The sequence below is a fragment of the Ursus arctos genome, unplaced genomic scaffold, assembly GCF_023065955.2.
Source record: "Ursus arctos isolate Adak ecotype North America unplaced genomic scaffold, UrsArc2.0 scaffold_9, whole genome shotgun sequence".
NCBI classification, from domain to species: Eukaryota; Metazoa; Chordata; class Mammalia; order Carnivora; family Ursidae; genus Ursus; species Ursus arctos.
In genome coordinates this window covers 76198174-76215006 of record NW_026623111.1, presented here as the reverse complement: position 1 = coordinate 76215006, position 16833 = coordinate 76198174, and positions in this window count along the sequence as shown.

Here is a 16833-nt window from a genome sequence, read left to right as displayed (position 1 = left end):
GATGGTATAGCCTCAACTGATCTCTGATCACTGGAACTTAGCACTGTCCAAAGAGTATTTGACACTTGTTACATATCGAGGATAACTCAAATAGTAAAGGGAGCACATGGAGCAACCTCTTTCACAATCAAGTTAGAATGGAACCAAACCAATACGGCAAGGCAGCATCACTGATGACAAGATCTGTGACTGTCGGCAAGTTATTTGACCTCTCTCTGTCTCTATTTATCTATAAAATGAAGGTAATGACTTATGGAGTTACTGTAAGAATCAAACGTGTCAATATACTTGGAGATGTGTTGGTTAATGTTCCTCACACATTTCCTTTTTTACTCTCAGAAGAACTCCATGAGGGTCCCACGTTGCCCATTGAGACATAAACTTAAAGATGTGACTTAGTCAAGGTCATTCAGTTAACAATCAAGAGGACAGCCTTTGAAACTAGAGACATATTTAAAAGGGAAATATAGGAAAATAATATAGACAAATGTTGACTGTTGACTCCCCAAAAGCTCACCAAAAAAATCCACAAAATTATTGATTAAACAAAACTAATTTTATTAGACTTGTGCATTAAGGTAGAACTCCACTGTGAGGAGGTCTTAGTAGTGTTTTAGGGGAAGATATTAAAAGGACTTTAGTGCCCAGGCTGGATGATTTTAAGGTGGATCTTGACAAGTCAGGCAACTGGTTAGTATTGGATAGAGTATATAACCTAACATTTTTGGGTTGGTCGTCATGGTGAGGGCATGTCCTGAAACAGGTATTGATGAGCAAGCTGTTAGATAATTGAACTGTTGGTTGGTTAACAGTCTTCTAGGAACAGTAAGTTTCTTGGAGCATGCAGTTGGATTATTTTTATTTGGTCTCAGCATTCTTAACAGCAACAGGAATTATGTTGGCTTCAGCTCTGAGAAGGAAAAAGCAAAATAACAGGAGGAGACCAGCTGAAAAAGAGTCGCTAAAGGTCATCTGGAGAAATCTACTTTGATTTATAAATGTTCAGCAAGAAAATATACAAGTTTGGACATAGGAATAAAAATAATGTAGCATAGTTCCTTTTTTTTTTTTTGGTAAGACTTTTTCTAGAGGAATGGGATATAAAAATGATTTGAGTTCTACTTTGACATGAGAATCCAACTCAAATGGAACTTATAAAAATGAATGACATAGAAATCCTCAATAGCACAATTCTGAAAGCCAATTTAATGTTAACTTCTAAACTATTAGTATATAAATTTCCCTTTTTATTTTTATTTATTTTTAAAGATTTTATTTATTTATTTGACAGACAGAGAAAGCCAGTGAGAGAAGGAACACATGCAGAGGGAGTGGGAGAGGAAGAAGAAGGCTCCCAGCAGAGGAGACTGATGTGGGGCTTGATCCCAGAATGCTGGGATCACACCCTGAGCTGAAGGCAGATGCTTAATGATTGCGCCACCCAGGCACCCCAAATTTCCCTTTTTAAACCTATATTTCTTAATTTTCTTCTTTTATTTCTCATTATTGCCACTTCTTACCCTATTTCACAAACAACTTATCATCAGGAATAACATTGTTGAAGTTATTTAATTTTATATTTAAAATGCTGATAAAATACCTCTTAAAATTGTTGCCTTTTTGAAAAACTTAGAGAAATGAACTTACTTGAGAAATGAATAAACAATGTCCACTAATCTCTCATGTCACAAAACACACAATGGCTTGTCTTCATGAATACACAAACAGATTGAGCCTGGATTGTTATGGGCAATAGATAGGGGTGAAGGGAATGAGGTAGAAGAGGGAAGGCCATACACTTGATTTAACTGTGATATTAAAAATTCTCCAGAGAAATTTAAAATTGATAAAAGAGACTTGATATATTTAAAACAATCCAGGGGTTTCTTTTCCTTCTTTCTTTCTTTCTTTCTTTCTTTCTTTCTTTCTTTCTTTCTTTCTTTCTTCTTTCTTTTTTTTTTTTAATATAGTGAGTTTGTGTGTGTGTGTGTGTGTGTGTGTGTGTGTTTGTGTGTGTTATGTTCAAAATACTGTGTGTGAAATATGGGGTTGAGAGGTAAGCAGGAATGAAGATCTACAACAAACAGTGTTTGTTTTCTAGACATTTTTTTTTCTAGTGAGATCCTTTAAGTATATACACAAATAAAATCTAAATAAGGAAGTGTATGAAAAGCCCTGAATGAATTGCTCACATAGGGAATTTATTAGAAGCCCAAAGGCAGAAGGCATCTTCCAATCATAGGTAATATTGGAATGTTAGAAAATGTTGAGAAAGATTTCTGTAGATAATCCTTTCTTGTGTTTTGCAGCATTCAGAATTTAATGCTGTTCATTCAACAATCTATATATAGCAAATGTTATTAAATCTACTGCTGAAAGTCCTTGCGATGTAAGAGTAGAGTTATAAAGGAGAGTTCATGGACTTGACCATCTAACGGAAAAATGAGAAATTAATCAGAGAGCCACATTACATAAATATAAAATTGTCACTGTGGACTTGCTACCCAGAAGAGATACACACAGTGCCAGGAGGTATTGATCATGAACCTTACTTGGGAAATCAGGGAAGCACATCACAAAACAAATGAAGATGAATCTAGGATTTGGAAGAAGAATAGAAATTAACATGGTGGAGATGGGAGAGGGTAGAGAAGGAAAGATGATTTCAGGAAGGGGAAGGGAGTATGGTGAGTTTCATAGACATAAGAAGTCCAGTGAGGCCTGACCACAGAGAGCAAGAAAGAAGATAAGACACAGTGAGACAGGAAATGGTTGAGAGGAGAGTTGTTGGACTTAATTCTCATCCAAAAAGAAAATACTGTAAGTGGGGGATTATGTAATTAAATTTACATTTCTTATGATTATTCTGGTCATAGTTTGGATACTTGGTTGGTAAGTGCCATGAATGTAGGTTACTCCCTTAGAAAACTGTATCGGGGGAGCCTGGGTAGCGCAGTCATTAAGCGTCTGCCTTCGGCTCAGGGCACGATCCCGGCATTCGGGGATCGAGTCCCACATCGGGATCCTCCTCTGGGCGCCTGCTTCTTCCTCTCCCACTCCCCTGCTGTGTTCCCTCTCTCGCTGGCTGTCTCTCTGTCCCATAAATAAATAAAATCTTAAAAAAAAAAAAAAAGAAAAAAGAAAACTGTATCAGTCCAGACAACAGTAACTTGGACTGCAGTGATGGCAGTGGAGATTAAAGTAGGTGGACACTTCATGACATATTCAGGAGGGGTGGTGAGGAATTTGATATATTGGGCAACTGGAGGAAGGTGTCTAGGATGACTCTTGAATTTATGGTTTGTCTAGCAATGTAGTAGCACTAACTTCACGTTAGTAGAGGATAAGGTTTGGAGGGAGATCATGAATTTAGTTTGAAAATACTGATTTTCAGCTACATTAGAGATATTAATTAGATGTTTATTATAGGTGTACACCTTGCTTATCAAATTGGAAGATGGCAAAGGGGCCTTAAATGAGCATGGAATGCAAACTTTTAAAAAAAATAAGAATAAATACTGGTATCAGATACAGCAAGGTTAGTTTTTTTATTATTTTTTATTTTATTCCAGTGTAGTTAACATGTCATGTCATATTTGTTTCAGGTGTACAATATAGTGATTTGACAATTCTATACATTACTTAGTGCTCATCATGTGAGTGTACTCTTAATCCTCTCCAACTATTTCACCCCCTCCACCTCCCCTCTGGTAATGATCAGTTTGTTCTCTATAGTTAAGAGTGCATTCTTTGGTTTGTTTCTTTTTTTTTTTTAAGATTTTATTTATTTATTCGACAGAGATAGAGACAGCCAGCGAGAGAGGGAACACAAGCAGGGGGAGTGGGAGAGGAAGAAGCAGGCTCCTAGCGGAGGAGCCTGATGTGGGGCTCGATCCCATAACGCCAGGATCATGCCCTGAGCCGAAGGCAGACGCTTAACCGCTGTGCCACCCAGGCGCCCCATGGTTTGTTTCTTTTTTATTTTGTTTGTTCTGTTTCTTAAATTCCACACCTGAGTGAAAGCATATGTATTTGTCTTTCTCTGACTGACTTATTTAACCTAGCATTATACTCTATTGATCCACTCATGTTGTTGCAAATGGTAAGATTTCATTCTGTTTTATGGATGAGTAAAATTCCTTTATATATATAAATATATATACCACATCTTCTTTATCCATTCATCTAACATTGGACATTTGGGTTGCTTCCATAATTTGGCTATTATAAAAGATACTGCGATAAACATAGGGGTGTATATATCTTTTTGAATTAGTGTTTTGGTATTCCTTGGATAAATACCCAGTAGTGGAATTCCTGGATCAAGTGATAATTCTATTTTAAAATTTTGAGAACCTCCAACTGTTTTCCACAGAGGCTGCATCCTTTTGCATTATTCCTACCATCAGGGCACAGGGGTTCTTTTTTTTTCACAGCCTTGCCAACATGTGCTGCTTCTTGTGTTATTGATTTTAGCCATTCTGAAAGGCATGAGGTGATATCTCATTGTGGTTTTGATTTGCATTTCATAGATGATGAGAGATGTTGAGCATCTTTTAATGTGTCTGTTAGCCATCTGTATGCCTTATTTGGAGAAATGTTTGTTTATGTCTTTTGCCCATTTTCTAGTTGGATTATTTGGTTTTTGGGTGTTGAGTTGTATAAGTTCTTTATATATTTTGAATACTACCCTTTAACAAATATGTCACTTGCAAATAAATATCTTCTCCCATTCACTAGGTTGGCTTTAGGTTTGTTTATTGTTTCCTTTACTTTGCAGAAGCTTTATTTTGATGTAGTCCCAATAGTTTATCTTTGCTTTGTTACTTTTGTCTCAGTAGACATATATGGAAAAATGTTGCTATGACTGATGTCAGAGAAATTACCATTTATGTTTTCTTCTAGAATTTTTATAGTTTCAAGTCTCATATTTAGATTACTTTTTAAAGATTTTATTTATTTGTTTGAGACAGAGAAAGAAAGAGAGAGAGTGAACAAGCAGGGAGAAGAGGCAGGGAGAGGGAGAGAGAGAAGCAGACTCCCCGCTGAACAGGAAACCCAATGTGGGGCTCAATCCCAGCACCCTGAGATCATGACCTGAGCTGAAGGCAGATGCCTGACTGACTGAGCCACCCAGGGACCCCCACATTTAGGTTTTTAATCCATTTTGAGTTTATTTTTTTGTATGGTGAATGAAAGTGGTCCACTATCATTTTTGAGCAGATAGCTGTCCTGTTTTCCCAACACCAATTTTTGAAAAAAAACTATTTTTCCCATTGTACATTCTTGCTTTTTTGTCAAGGATTAATTGACCATATAGTTGTGAGTTTATTTCTGGTCTCTCTATTCTGTACCATTAATATATGTGTCTATTTTTGTGTTAGTACTATAGTCTTTTGATTACTATAACTTTGTAATATATCTTGAAATCTGGGATTGTGATACCTCCAGTTTTGTTCTTTTTTTTTCAAGAATGCTCTGGTTATTTGGTGTCTTTTGTGGTTCCATACAAATTTTAGGATTATTTGTTTTAGCTCTGTGAAAAACACTGTTGGTATTTTGATAGGGATTGCATTAAATCTGGTAGATCGCTTTGGGTGTACAGACATTTTAACAATATTTGTTCTCACAGTCCATGAGCAAGAAATACAAATTTCTGCTTGTTTGTCTCATCTTCAATTTCTTTTTTTTTTTTAAGATTTTATTTATTTATTTGACAGAGAGAGACACAGCCAGCGAGAGAGGGAACACAAGCAGGGGGAGTGGGAGAGGAAGAAGCAGGCTCCCAGTGGAGAAGCCTGATGCAGGGCTCGATCCCAGGACCCTGGGATCACCCCCTGGGCCAAAGGCAGATGCTTAATGACTGAGCCACCCAGGCACCCTTCATCTTCAATTCTTTATCAGTGCTTTATAGTTTTCAAAGTATAGATCTTTTACCTCCTTGGGTAAGTTTATCCCTAGGTACTTTATTATTTTTGATGAAATTGTAAATGAGACTGTTTTCTTAATTTCTCTTTCTGCTATTTTATAATTAGTTTATAGAAATGCCATATGCACCCCAATGTTCATAGCAGCATTTTCCACAATAGCTAAATCATGGAAGGAGCCAAGATGCCCTTCAACAGATGACTGGATTAAGAAGTTGTGGTCCATATATACAATGGAATATTACTCAGCTATCAGAAAGAACGAGTTCTCGGGGCGCCTGGGTGGCACAGCGGTTAAGCGTCTGCCTTCGGCTCAGGGCGTGATCCCGGCGTTCTGGGATCGAGCCCCACATCAGGCTCCTCCGCTAGGAGCCTGCTTCTTCCTCTCCCACTCCCCCTGCTTGTGTTCCCTCTCTCGCTGGCTGTCTCTCTCTCTCTGTCAAATAAATAAATAAAATCTTAAAAAAAAAAAAAGAAAGAACGAGTTCTCAACATTTGCTGCAACATGGACGGCACTGGAGGAGATAATGCTAAGTGAAATAAGCCAAGCAGAGAAAGACAATTATCATATGATTTCTCTCATCTATGGAACATAAGAACTAGGAAGATCAGTAGGGGAAGAAAGGGATAAAGAAAGGGGGAGTAATCAGAAGGGGGAATGAAGCATGAGAGACTATGGACTCTGAGAAACAAACTGAGGGCCTCAGAGGGGAGGGGGGTGGGGGAATGGGATAGGCTGGTGATGGGTAGTAAGGAGGGCACGTATTGCATGGTGCACTGGGTGTTATACGCAACTAATGAATCATCGAACTTTACATAAGAAACCAGGGATGTACTGTATGGTGACTAACATAATATAATAAAAAAACATTAAAATAAAAAAATGCAATGGATTTCTATATATTAACTTTGTATCACACAACCTGACTGAATTCATTTATTGGTTCTAGTATTTTCTTAGTGGAGTCTTTAGGGATTTCTGTATATGACATCATATCATCTGAAATAGTGAAAGTTTTACTTCTTCCTTACCAATTTGGATGTCTTTTATTTCTTTTTGATGTTTGATTGCAGTGGCTAGGATTTCCAGTACTATGTTGAATAAAAGTGGTGACAGTGGATATCTTTGTTTTGTTCCTGAAATTAGGGGTAAAGCTCTCAGTTTTTCACACCATTGAGTATGACTGTGGGTTTTCATATATGGCCTTTATTATGTTGAAGTGTGTTTCCTCTGAACCTATTTTTGTTGAGGATTTTTATCATGAATAGATGTTGTACTTTGTCAATGTTTTTCTTGCATCTATTGAAATGATCATAGTTTTTTTTTTATCCTTTCTCTTGTTGATGTGATTATCATGTTGACTGATTGGCAAATCTCAAATACATTTGCATCCCAGGAATAAATCCCACTTGATCATAGTGAATTATTTTTTTAACATATTGTTGGATTTGGTTTGCTAGTATTTTGTTGAAGATTTCTACATCTATGTGCATTAGAAATATTAGCCTGTAGTTCTCTCTCTCTCTCTCTCTCTCTTTTTTTTTTTTTTTTTTTGGTAGTGTTTTCATCTGATTTTGCTATCAGGGTAATTCTAGCCTCATAGAATGAATTTGGAAGCTGTCCTTCATCTGTTCCTTTCCCTTCTCTGCACCCACATCCTGCCCTCCAAACGCACAATCCCTTGGGTTAGTTTAGCTCTGGACCACTTCTCTGCCCTTCCTACCTTCTTCAATATGGCTTCTTCTCTACATTTCACTGTGGTGAATCTCTTTTGCCAGTCTTCAGGTCATTTTCGGGATTATTTACACTGAGGCAGTTGTTATCTAGGTGTATCCATGGGACAAGGCGAGCCTAGAATCCTTTTACCTTTCCATCTTCCTCATAGGACCAACCTACTTCTTGAGTCCAGTGGCCAAAGGTCAGATACTATTACTGGTTGTAGATCACCAAAAAAGCTACTGCTATGTCTATGTGGTAGCCATTAATTTAGTTTCAGCAAAGCGATATCATTTGCAACATTAAGTTGACATTGCTAATAGGAAGGTAGTTGGTTTAATAATTTTATTCATTAATATTTACAACCATTACTATTAAAGTTCTTAGAATAGGGACTGATTTATATAGTGAGTATGGAAGTTTCTGTTAAGTAAATATAAAATTCTATTTATAAATTAAGTTTAGTTTCTGAGGCAGACAGAAAATATAAACAGAGAGGGTTTAAACTTAGTTTCTATTTTTACACATTTAAAAAAAGTAAGAAAAATTTTTCTTATTTGAGAATCTGTCAGAATTTTCTGCATTTAAACAATCTGCACAACAAGAAATTTTAGACAGATGCTCCACACAACTTATTTGGAGTCACATTTAAGAACAGAAGTGATGGACTAGGAATCAGGAGATGTTACTTCAAGGCCCAGATGAACAAATAATTAACTATGTGACTTACGTCAAATTCACTTAACCACTGTATTCCACTTCCTCATTTGCAAATTGAGATTTGAACTAAATAATCTTTGAGGGAAGGGATCCTAAGATGTGGTCTATTGACCATCTGAATCAGCATAATTTGAGTTTCTTAGTAAAAAAATCAAGTTCCTTTTTTAAACATTCTGAATTAAAATTACAGGAGGCAAGGTTGGAAACTGCGTTTTTAACTAGTTCAATCTTATCCTGACTAATTTTTAAGAATTACTTCTCTGAAAACTATTGCAGATCCAAGTTTATGTTTCTCATTTAATAGTTTACTACCCAGACTCCAGTTCAAAGCTTTCAAGGAAGAACAATTTCCTACCTCAAGAGGCAACCAGTGAAATTTGGAGGCATTTCTAATTGTTCCATTTATTGAGCTAAACAATTGTGTTTCTATAATTTATGCCCTTTCAAAGCAGTTGAGAGTGGAAACTACAATAATGGTGGCAAATAGAATATTAACATAAGGATAGTGTGGCATTTTGAGCTCAGGGTTGTTTATTAAGACAATGTTTATTATCATTTTGGAATAGATATGTATAGACAGATATAGACTATAAAGCCACTGAAAGTCATTGGATTGTAAGAACAAAATTGTGAATCCCTTCTAAAAGTAGAGCAGAATTTAGAGTTATCCATATAGTGTGAGAGGAAAAGAACTTGAATACTAATGAAATGAGAGGAGCTAACATTCAGTGAATGCCGTTTGTTTGAATTCAGCTTTGTGATATAAGTTGTTTTTAACCTACACTAAATATAATACATCTTAAGACATTTATTCAAAATAATCAAGTAAGATATTTACTGCTTGATGTCAGCAAGAAATCTCCTGTATCTTAGATGAATTATGAATTATTCTTGAGATATATTTTATCTCATAGAATTTGAAACTAAGAAGGGACATGGAGAAGATCATTAATGTGTTATCAGTACACATGTTTTGAGTATCTTAGAAGTTTTTATTTATAAGTAAGAGTATATGCCATTACTATCACTATTGTTATTTTATTTTCATAACATTTCAGTGCTTGTTTATGTTCAAAATATAGAACTTGGTGAATTTAAACCATATTATATATACTGTTTCAGGAAAAAAAAGAATTCTCAAGATAATAATGTTATATGTCTACATATTGTTTACTTATATTTTCTATTTCACTCAACTTCATTTTAGCAATTATCATTCATCTCTCCAACAAGTTATTAATAACTGCTTCATTGTTGACCTTACAAAATCCAACATTGTCCCTAATGCATAAACTTATATTAGTCAATAAATGTATTAGCAAAACTGTCTATTAATGAAATCAGAAAAATATGCTTACCAGTAGTAGTCAGTTTAATGCGCTATCTATCCCTGAGCAATTCAGAATTATGTGCACTACGTGGAAACGCAACTCCAAATTGTGTGTCCTTTCAGCAGGGAAAATTTCCTAGTAAGAGTTCTCTCCTCTATCCACCTGTGTAATTTCTTTCATCCCAAGGGAGAATAATTTGAAAGAATGACCTCCATTATCTGAAATGTCAACCACTCTGAAAGTTGTGTGCTTCCCACCTATTATTGCTAGGACTCCTGACCCATTGCAGCTGTTAGAGGTCTTTAGACTATTTTGTAAACTCAGATTTGAATGTTTATAAACGAAATAGGATATAAAAATATTCGATGGCTGCATAATTTGTGGAAAAATAGTAGGATGGATCATCAATCCTAAAAGAGGGTTTTTTTTTCCCTTCCATTTGTTTCTTTCCTGAAAATGTTATCTGAGCCATGCCATTATGTACAGTGTTAGCTAATAAGATTTGTTTCTTACTATTGAAAATAGAACCCCTAAAGGTATTATCTAAATCAAATCCAAGGTTTTATTTATTCCTCTAAATTAAAACAAAACAAAACACAGGTAATTTGGGTCACATTTCAAGTAATGGTGTGATAACAGATTTTACCTTTCATTCTAATTGAATGTGTATGACTTGGTGATAAAATCATTAAAGGAGATGATTGCAAATACTAACCAAGATTATAAAACTAACCAGATTTTCTAAGGAATGTAAGCTTTCATGACTTTGTTATGGTCATTAAACTGGAAAGTACTGGGTTTTTGAATCCCTTACATAGCCCCTTCTCAAATACATCAAATCTAATGCTTTTTGGTATTCTCAACCACAATATAGTAAACTTTATGGATTATATGTATACTACTATCTCTATCTTCTAAAAAAATATATCTTTATTTGCAACCCAAACAAAGTAATATTCCACTGAAAAAGTTGGCACATAAATGCTCTCAGCAGGGTCTGAAGTAACATCTCATAACCAAACATAATTTCATTGTGTCAGCAAATTGCATGAAAAATTAGACTGTACAGGATTATTATAGGGTAAACATTACACCCCTTCCCATCAGTTCAGTTTATGTTTTGCCACCAACTGTGTTTGCCATATTTTACCAAAGTACTTTGAATTTTTCGGAATTTTTGTATTCTAATTCTGTGAATAATGGATTGTTGTGGTATTCCAATACTCTATAAATCTTGTTCATCCATGAATAATGAATATGCCTCCAGGGAGGAACTTTGGCACTGGGGAGTCTGGATGCTTCTTGAATTCTATAAATAGTTGTACTTATTGGACTGCACCTAAACACAAGGGAATTAATTCTCTTTATACAATGTCCTCTGTATAATTTTATAAGCAATTTATCTTTGTCCTAGGATTCTGGTTCTTTTTGTCAAAGTGAAAGTTATTTTTAACATAAGAAACATTTGACTTGCCCTTGCATCTCTAGCGACTGTAGCACAGAGAAGCAAAGTTCATTATTACAGTACAGAGTGAAAAGAAGCCTGGAAAGTTCAAATAAGTTAGACATGTTTCTATTGATTATAACACTACTGAAAGTATAAAGGGATAGATAAAAGCTAGAAAGTTGGAATTAGTTTGAAATTATCTCTCTAAGGACCGAGCCCTTTGGACAAAGGAGTGGGTAAATTACAAGTTGCATTTTAATAACCTTCAAGAACAAAACTATGAATGTGCTATGTATTTGTATGTGTTCTAAAAGAAAACACAATTGTAGTTTTATTTATGTCCTATACTTTAGAAATATTTAGTAAATATTCTAAGGAAAATCGCAAGAAATGCCTCACAGTTGTCATAGTGACGTAGTCAATATGTTTTGAAGACAGTGAACTAAACCTTGTTTTGAAAAAGAAAGAAAATATGTAGCCTTGGTATTCCTATGAAACAGCATTGTCCAGGAGAACTTTTTGTGATGATGAAAATATAGTAACCACTCACCACATGTTGGTATTGAGAATTTGAAATATGGCTCCTATGTCTGAAATACTGAGTAATTTAATTTGATTTCACTTAATTTAAATTTACATGTAAATAGAGATATGTAGTTAGTGGCTATCCTTTTTTTTTTTCAAGATTTTTATTTATTTATTCGACAGAGATAGAGACAGCCAGCAGGAGAGGGAACACAGCAGGGGGAGTGGGAGAGGAAGAAGCAGGCTCATAGCGGAGGAGCCTGATGTGGGGCTCGATCCCATAACGCCGGGATCATGCCCTGAGCCGAAGGCAGACGCTTTAACCGCTGTGCCACCCAGGCGCCCCGTTAGTGGCTATCCTATTTGATAGTGTAAATATGGAGTTTAAAAGGTATTAGATAGGTGAGCTTTTTCCTACAATGTTGGTATTATATGATCTGTTTGGATAGACTTATTTTTTTTTAAAGATTTACTTATTCATTTTTTAGACAGAGAGAGAGCGTGTGTGTGAACGAGAGCAAGCACAAACAGGGGGAGGGGCAGAGGGATAGGAGAGCAGTCTTCCCACTGAGCACTAAACGTGACCTGCGGTTTGATCCCAGGACCATAAGATCATGACCTGAGCTGAAATCAAGAGTCAGACACTTAACTGCCTAAGCCATGCAGGTATACCCCTCCTCTTTTTAAAGATTTATTTGTTAAGATAAACCTATTTTTAAAATAACAACAATTCTAATTAGCTAGCTGATACATGTTAGAACAGATTAGAATATGGGTCTGGTGTCCAATCACAGTATTTATGTCATATTAAATAGCAGGATTGGGGGTATGATGTGCTCCCGTGTAGACATAAATCTTAGTTACATAAGTCTAAACTACATCAGTGTTCCTCAAACTTGACAGTACATATACGAATGAGTTAGAGAACTTACTAAGGAAAAGAGATTCTTATTTGATAGGACTAGGTCAGGACCAAAACATTTGCATTTCTTCCAGCTCCAGGTGATGCAGCTAGTAGTCGTTCATGGACCACAGTTTGATTAACACTCAGTAGTTACTTCGTGCTGTGGTCCTCAAAGTGCGGAACTTAGATCAGCACCTTCACCATCAGAATTACCTGGGAACTTGTCAGAAACACAAATTCTCAGGATTTACCACAGACATGTTAAATCAGAAATTCTAGGGATGGCCGAAGAAGCTGGAAAGCATGTGACTGATTATATATTACTAATATAGTCAGGGCAGAAGAAGTTATATTTTTTACTTTGATTCTACTGAAAATCAATCCATTACCTTACATGTATTTAATAAACTTTAATTGACCAAATGCAGAAATACCCAAAATTTATAGAAAAAATCATGTTGTCATGATAAGATTTTGAGTTTTTTAATCTAATTGTTTCAATTTCATAAAATGCTTTTAAAAAACATTGATTTATTTATTTTAGACAGAGAGAGAAAAAGAGCAGAGGAGGGAGGAGCAGAAGGAGAGGGAGAGAGAGTCTTAAGCGGACTGTGCTTAGGGTGGTGCCTGATATGGGGCTCCATCTTACAAACTAAGATCACGATCTGATCCAAAATGAAGAGTTGGTCACTTAACCGACTACGCCACCTAGATGCCCCTCATAAAATGCTTTAAATATGAAATATGTACTATAAGCTACTGAATTTTAATGTGCACTACTTTACGTTGTGTTTACATAAAGATGGCAGTGTTCCCAGTGTTTTCCAGAAGACTTCAAAAGAATCTAGTTAACTCTCTCTTCCTTATGTGTTGTAGAAATTAAAACACTTGCATCTGGAGAATGCATAAATCTCAGAAAGATTTACTTAAGAGTGGTGACTGAATAGCTCTTCTACCCAATATTCTGCTTTGACAAAAATGTGGGGAATCATGTACTCTCAGACAAAACTTATAAATGTAAGTCAACAGGGACACTTTCAGGGTCAATTTGGCAGAATCTGTTAAACTGAAAATTTCTAGAAAATCACTCATACATATGCATGAGGAAGAGTGGCAAAAAGTTGCAAACAACCAAAATTTTTATCTTGAAGAAGCCAGCTAAATAAAATATGGCTGAACCTGCTTATGGAATACCTTGCAGTAATTAAGAAAAATAAATAAGACATATATTCACTGTCATGGAAAGACATCTAAGACATATAAAGTGTTGGGTGGGAATTTCAGAAACAGACAGTATACCATGATTCATGTAAAAAATAATTACAAAAGTAATGGATTGGTCTCTGTGTGTGTATTTGTTGTACATGGAATAATTTCTGAAATCAAACTGATAAGTACTTTTTTGGATTTTAATATATAAATAATATTTACATGAACAAAATTTAAAAGTAGAAGTCAATATAAAATCTGATTCTTGCGGATCTCCAATATAAGCAAAGCTCCTTGTAATATAATGTCTTTAAAATGTTAGTAACATGTAGGCATACAGAATTGTAATAATCCCAGAAGCATTTACATATCTATAGCCTATAGGCCAGATTGTTTTGAAAAGTCAGACCACAGGGTCAGATCATAATCAAGATCTAGATAAATACTTTAGGATAAAAAATTTATGTTTATCCTTTACCACATTTCACAGAATTATCCATTTATAATTTTTTGGTTAGTTTGCTCTACTTTCTCTTATATGATAAGCTTTCTCCAAATACATTTTCCAGTATCAGGTTTTTTGAAGTTTTATTTTAGTCTTTGTATAATAAATTCTTTTCTAAGACTTTCTACATTTTAAGGCAAATGTAATTATCTATTTAAAAATATATTAATTGTAAGAAAAACTTTCTTAGTAAGATAAGGGTACTCCTGACACATTTCATCTGGCATATTTTTGTTCACTTTACCTTTCTACCATACCTAGGCTGAATTATTCATTATTCTACCAGTTAGGTGTTCACAGACATCAAGTGTAGTTATCTTAGTGCAATATACACTGAATTTACACATAAAGGTTTGTGTAGCATAGAAATGGGCAAATGTATAAGATCCTCTTTGTTTTTTAAAACATTCTTCTTAGATACAATGAAAAAAATGTACTGCACCTGGAATTAATAGTGTTATTTTAATATTGAAATTAATTCTAGTGCCGCTTAACTGTGATGATCAGTTTTATGTGTCAGTTTAGCTAGGCTATAGGACCCAGTTATTCAAAGAAACACTAAGTGTTGCTCTGAAGCTATTTTGTAGATGTGTTTAACATCTGTAATCAGATAACTTCATGTAAAAGAGATGATCCTTGATAATCTGCCATGTGGCTGATCCAATCTGTAGAAGGGCCTTATGAGCAGTTCTGAGGTTTCCTTGGGGAGAAGTCCCTCACGTGGACTTCAGTATCAGCTCCTGCCTGAAAGTTTCCAGCCTGCCCTTATAAATACGCAGAAGTGGCTTTGGAATCAAAGACTGATAGGGAATGGAAGAAATTTGAGGCACAGAATAGAAAAAGCCTAGATGTCCTTGAACAGAATGTTAGCAGCATTATGAACATTGAAACTGCTTCTGGTGACCTCTCAGAAGTGAGGAGCACAGTAGAGAAAATCTCCATTGTTTTAGAGAATACCTGTGTTGTTATGAACAGAATGTTGGGAGAAACGTGGACATTAAAGGGCTCAGAAAGTAATGAGTAACATGTTATCTAAGCTGGAGGAAAGGTGATTGTTATTATAAAGTGCGAGAAAGCTTGTCTAAATTGAGTTCTAGAATTGTGTGGAAAGCAGAACTTATCTGTAATGAATTGGGATATTTAGCTGAGGAAATTGCCAAGGAAAGAGTTTTATATGATCTGATTTCTTATTGCTGCTTATAGGAACATGCAAGAAGAAGGGGATAAATAAAGGAAAGAATTTGTGGGTATAATAAGAAAGTTATTTGGTCTCTGTTCCAGTTCCTGGCACAGAACTCCTAAAGCCCTTGGAATTTCCTGAGCGGTAAGGATGACAGAAGTGTCTCTTGTTCTAATAAGGTGACTCGCGGATAGCTCCTAGCTAGCTTCAGGATGGGAGTTTCTTGCCAGAAAAACCAAGCCTTGATTAGAAGCTTGGAACTTTCAGCCTTGCCGGGAATGGCCAGCAATCCCTGTACCAACGGATGAAAGATTACTCCAAACTTTGCTGCGAAAAAAAGAAGGTAAGGGGGAACACCCAGAGATGAAGACCCTTTGCCCCTCTTTGCTCCCGCTTTTATTGGTCCTTTAGGATAATCATAAATCCTTACCACTGTTTCTCAAGCACGTGATGTGTGACAAGGGGTCTTACTGGAACTAGGAGGATGTGTTTACGGGAAAGATAAGCTAATTTGCGTGTTCAATGAGTTCTGCTAAACATAGCCTAGGGGACAATGCATACACTTCTTAGATCACAGGGCGCTGTTTGGGCTAAGAAAGCTTCAGGGAAGGCAACTGCCCATGGCATTCCAAGGGCAAAGTGGTCACGCAGGCCTGGGCATTCGAAAGGCCTATGCCCTTCTCCAAAATCTTCCCTGCCCTCAGCGGCCTCCATGTTATATTTTAGCAAGCCAGGTATTATGGCTGATTTCATGCTCTATATTAACCCCAACAGAGCCTCATGTCCTAACCTCTAGGGAAGTGTAGGGTCTGGCTAATGACTGAATTAGCAATAGCACAATCATGCTTATGGAAAGAAACTTCAATAAAAATCTTAAACAATGGGGTTCAAGAAACTTCTGGGTTGGCAGACACACCCATGTGGTGGCAGGGTGGTATACCCCAACATCACAGGGATAGAGACTCCTGCACTTGGAATGCTTCTGGACCCTGTCTTATGTATCTCTTCATCTGGCTTTTCATTTGTATCCTTTATAATAAACTTTAATAATAAGAATAGCATTTTCTTGAGTTCCAAGACTCCTTCTAGCAAATTATCCAAATGTGGGTGGTAGATTGTGGAAACCACCAAACTGGTAATGAAGTTGGGCAAGAAGTATGGATGACCTGGAGGCCTGATACTTGTCACTGGCATCTGAAGTGAGGGCCATCTTACGGACCTGAGCCGTTAAATCTTTGGTGTCTGACCCTGACTCCAGGTAGTTAGTATCAGAATTGAATTGAGCAGTAAGACACGTAGTTGGTATGGGAGAGTCAGAGAACTGTCTGGCATGAGGGGGGAAAAAACCAAAAACCAAACCAAACAAAC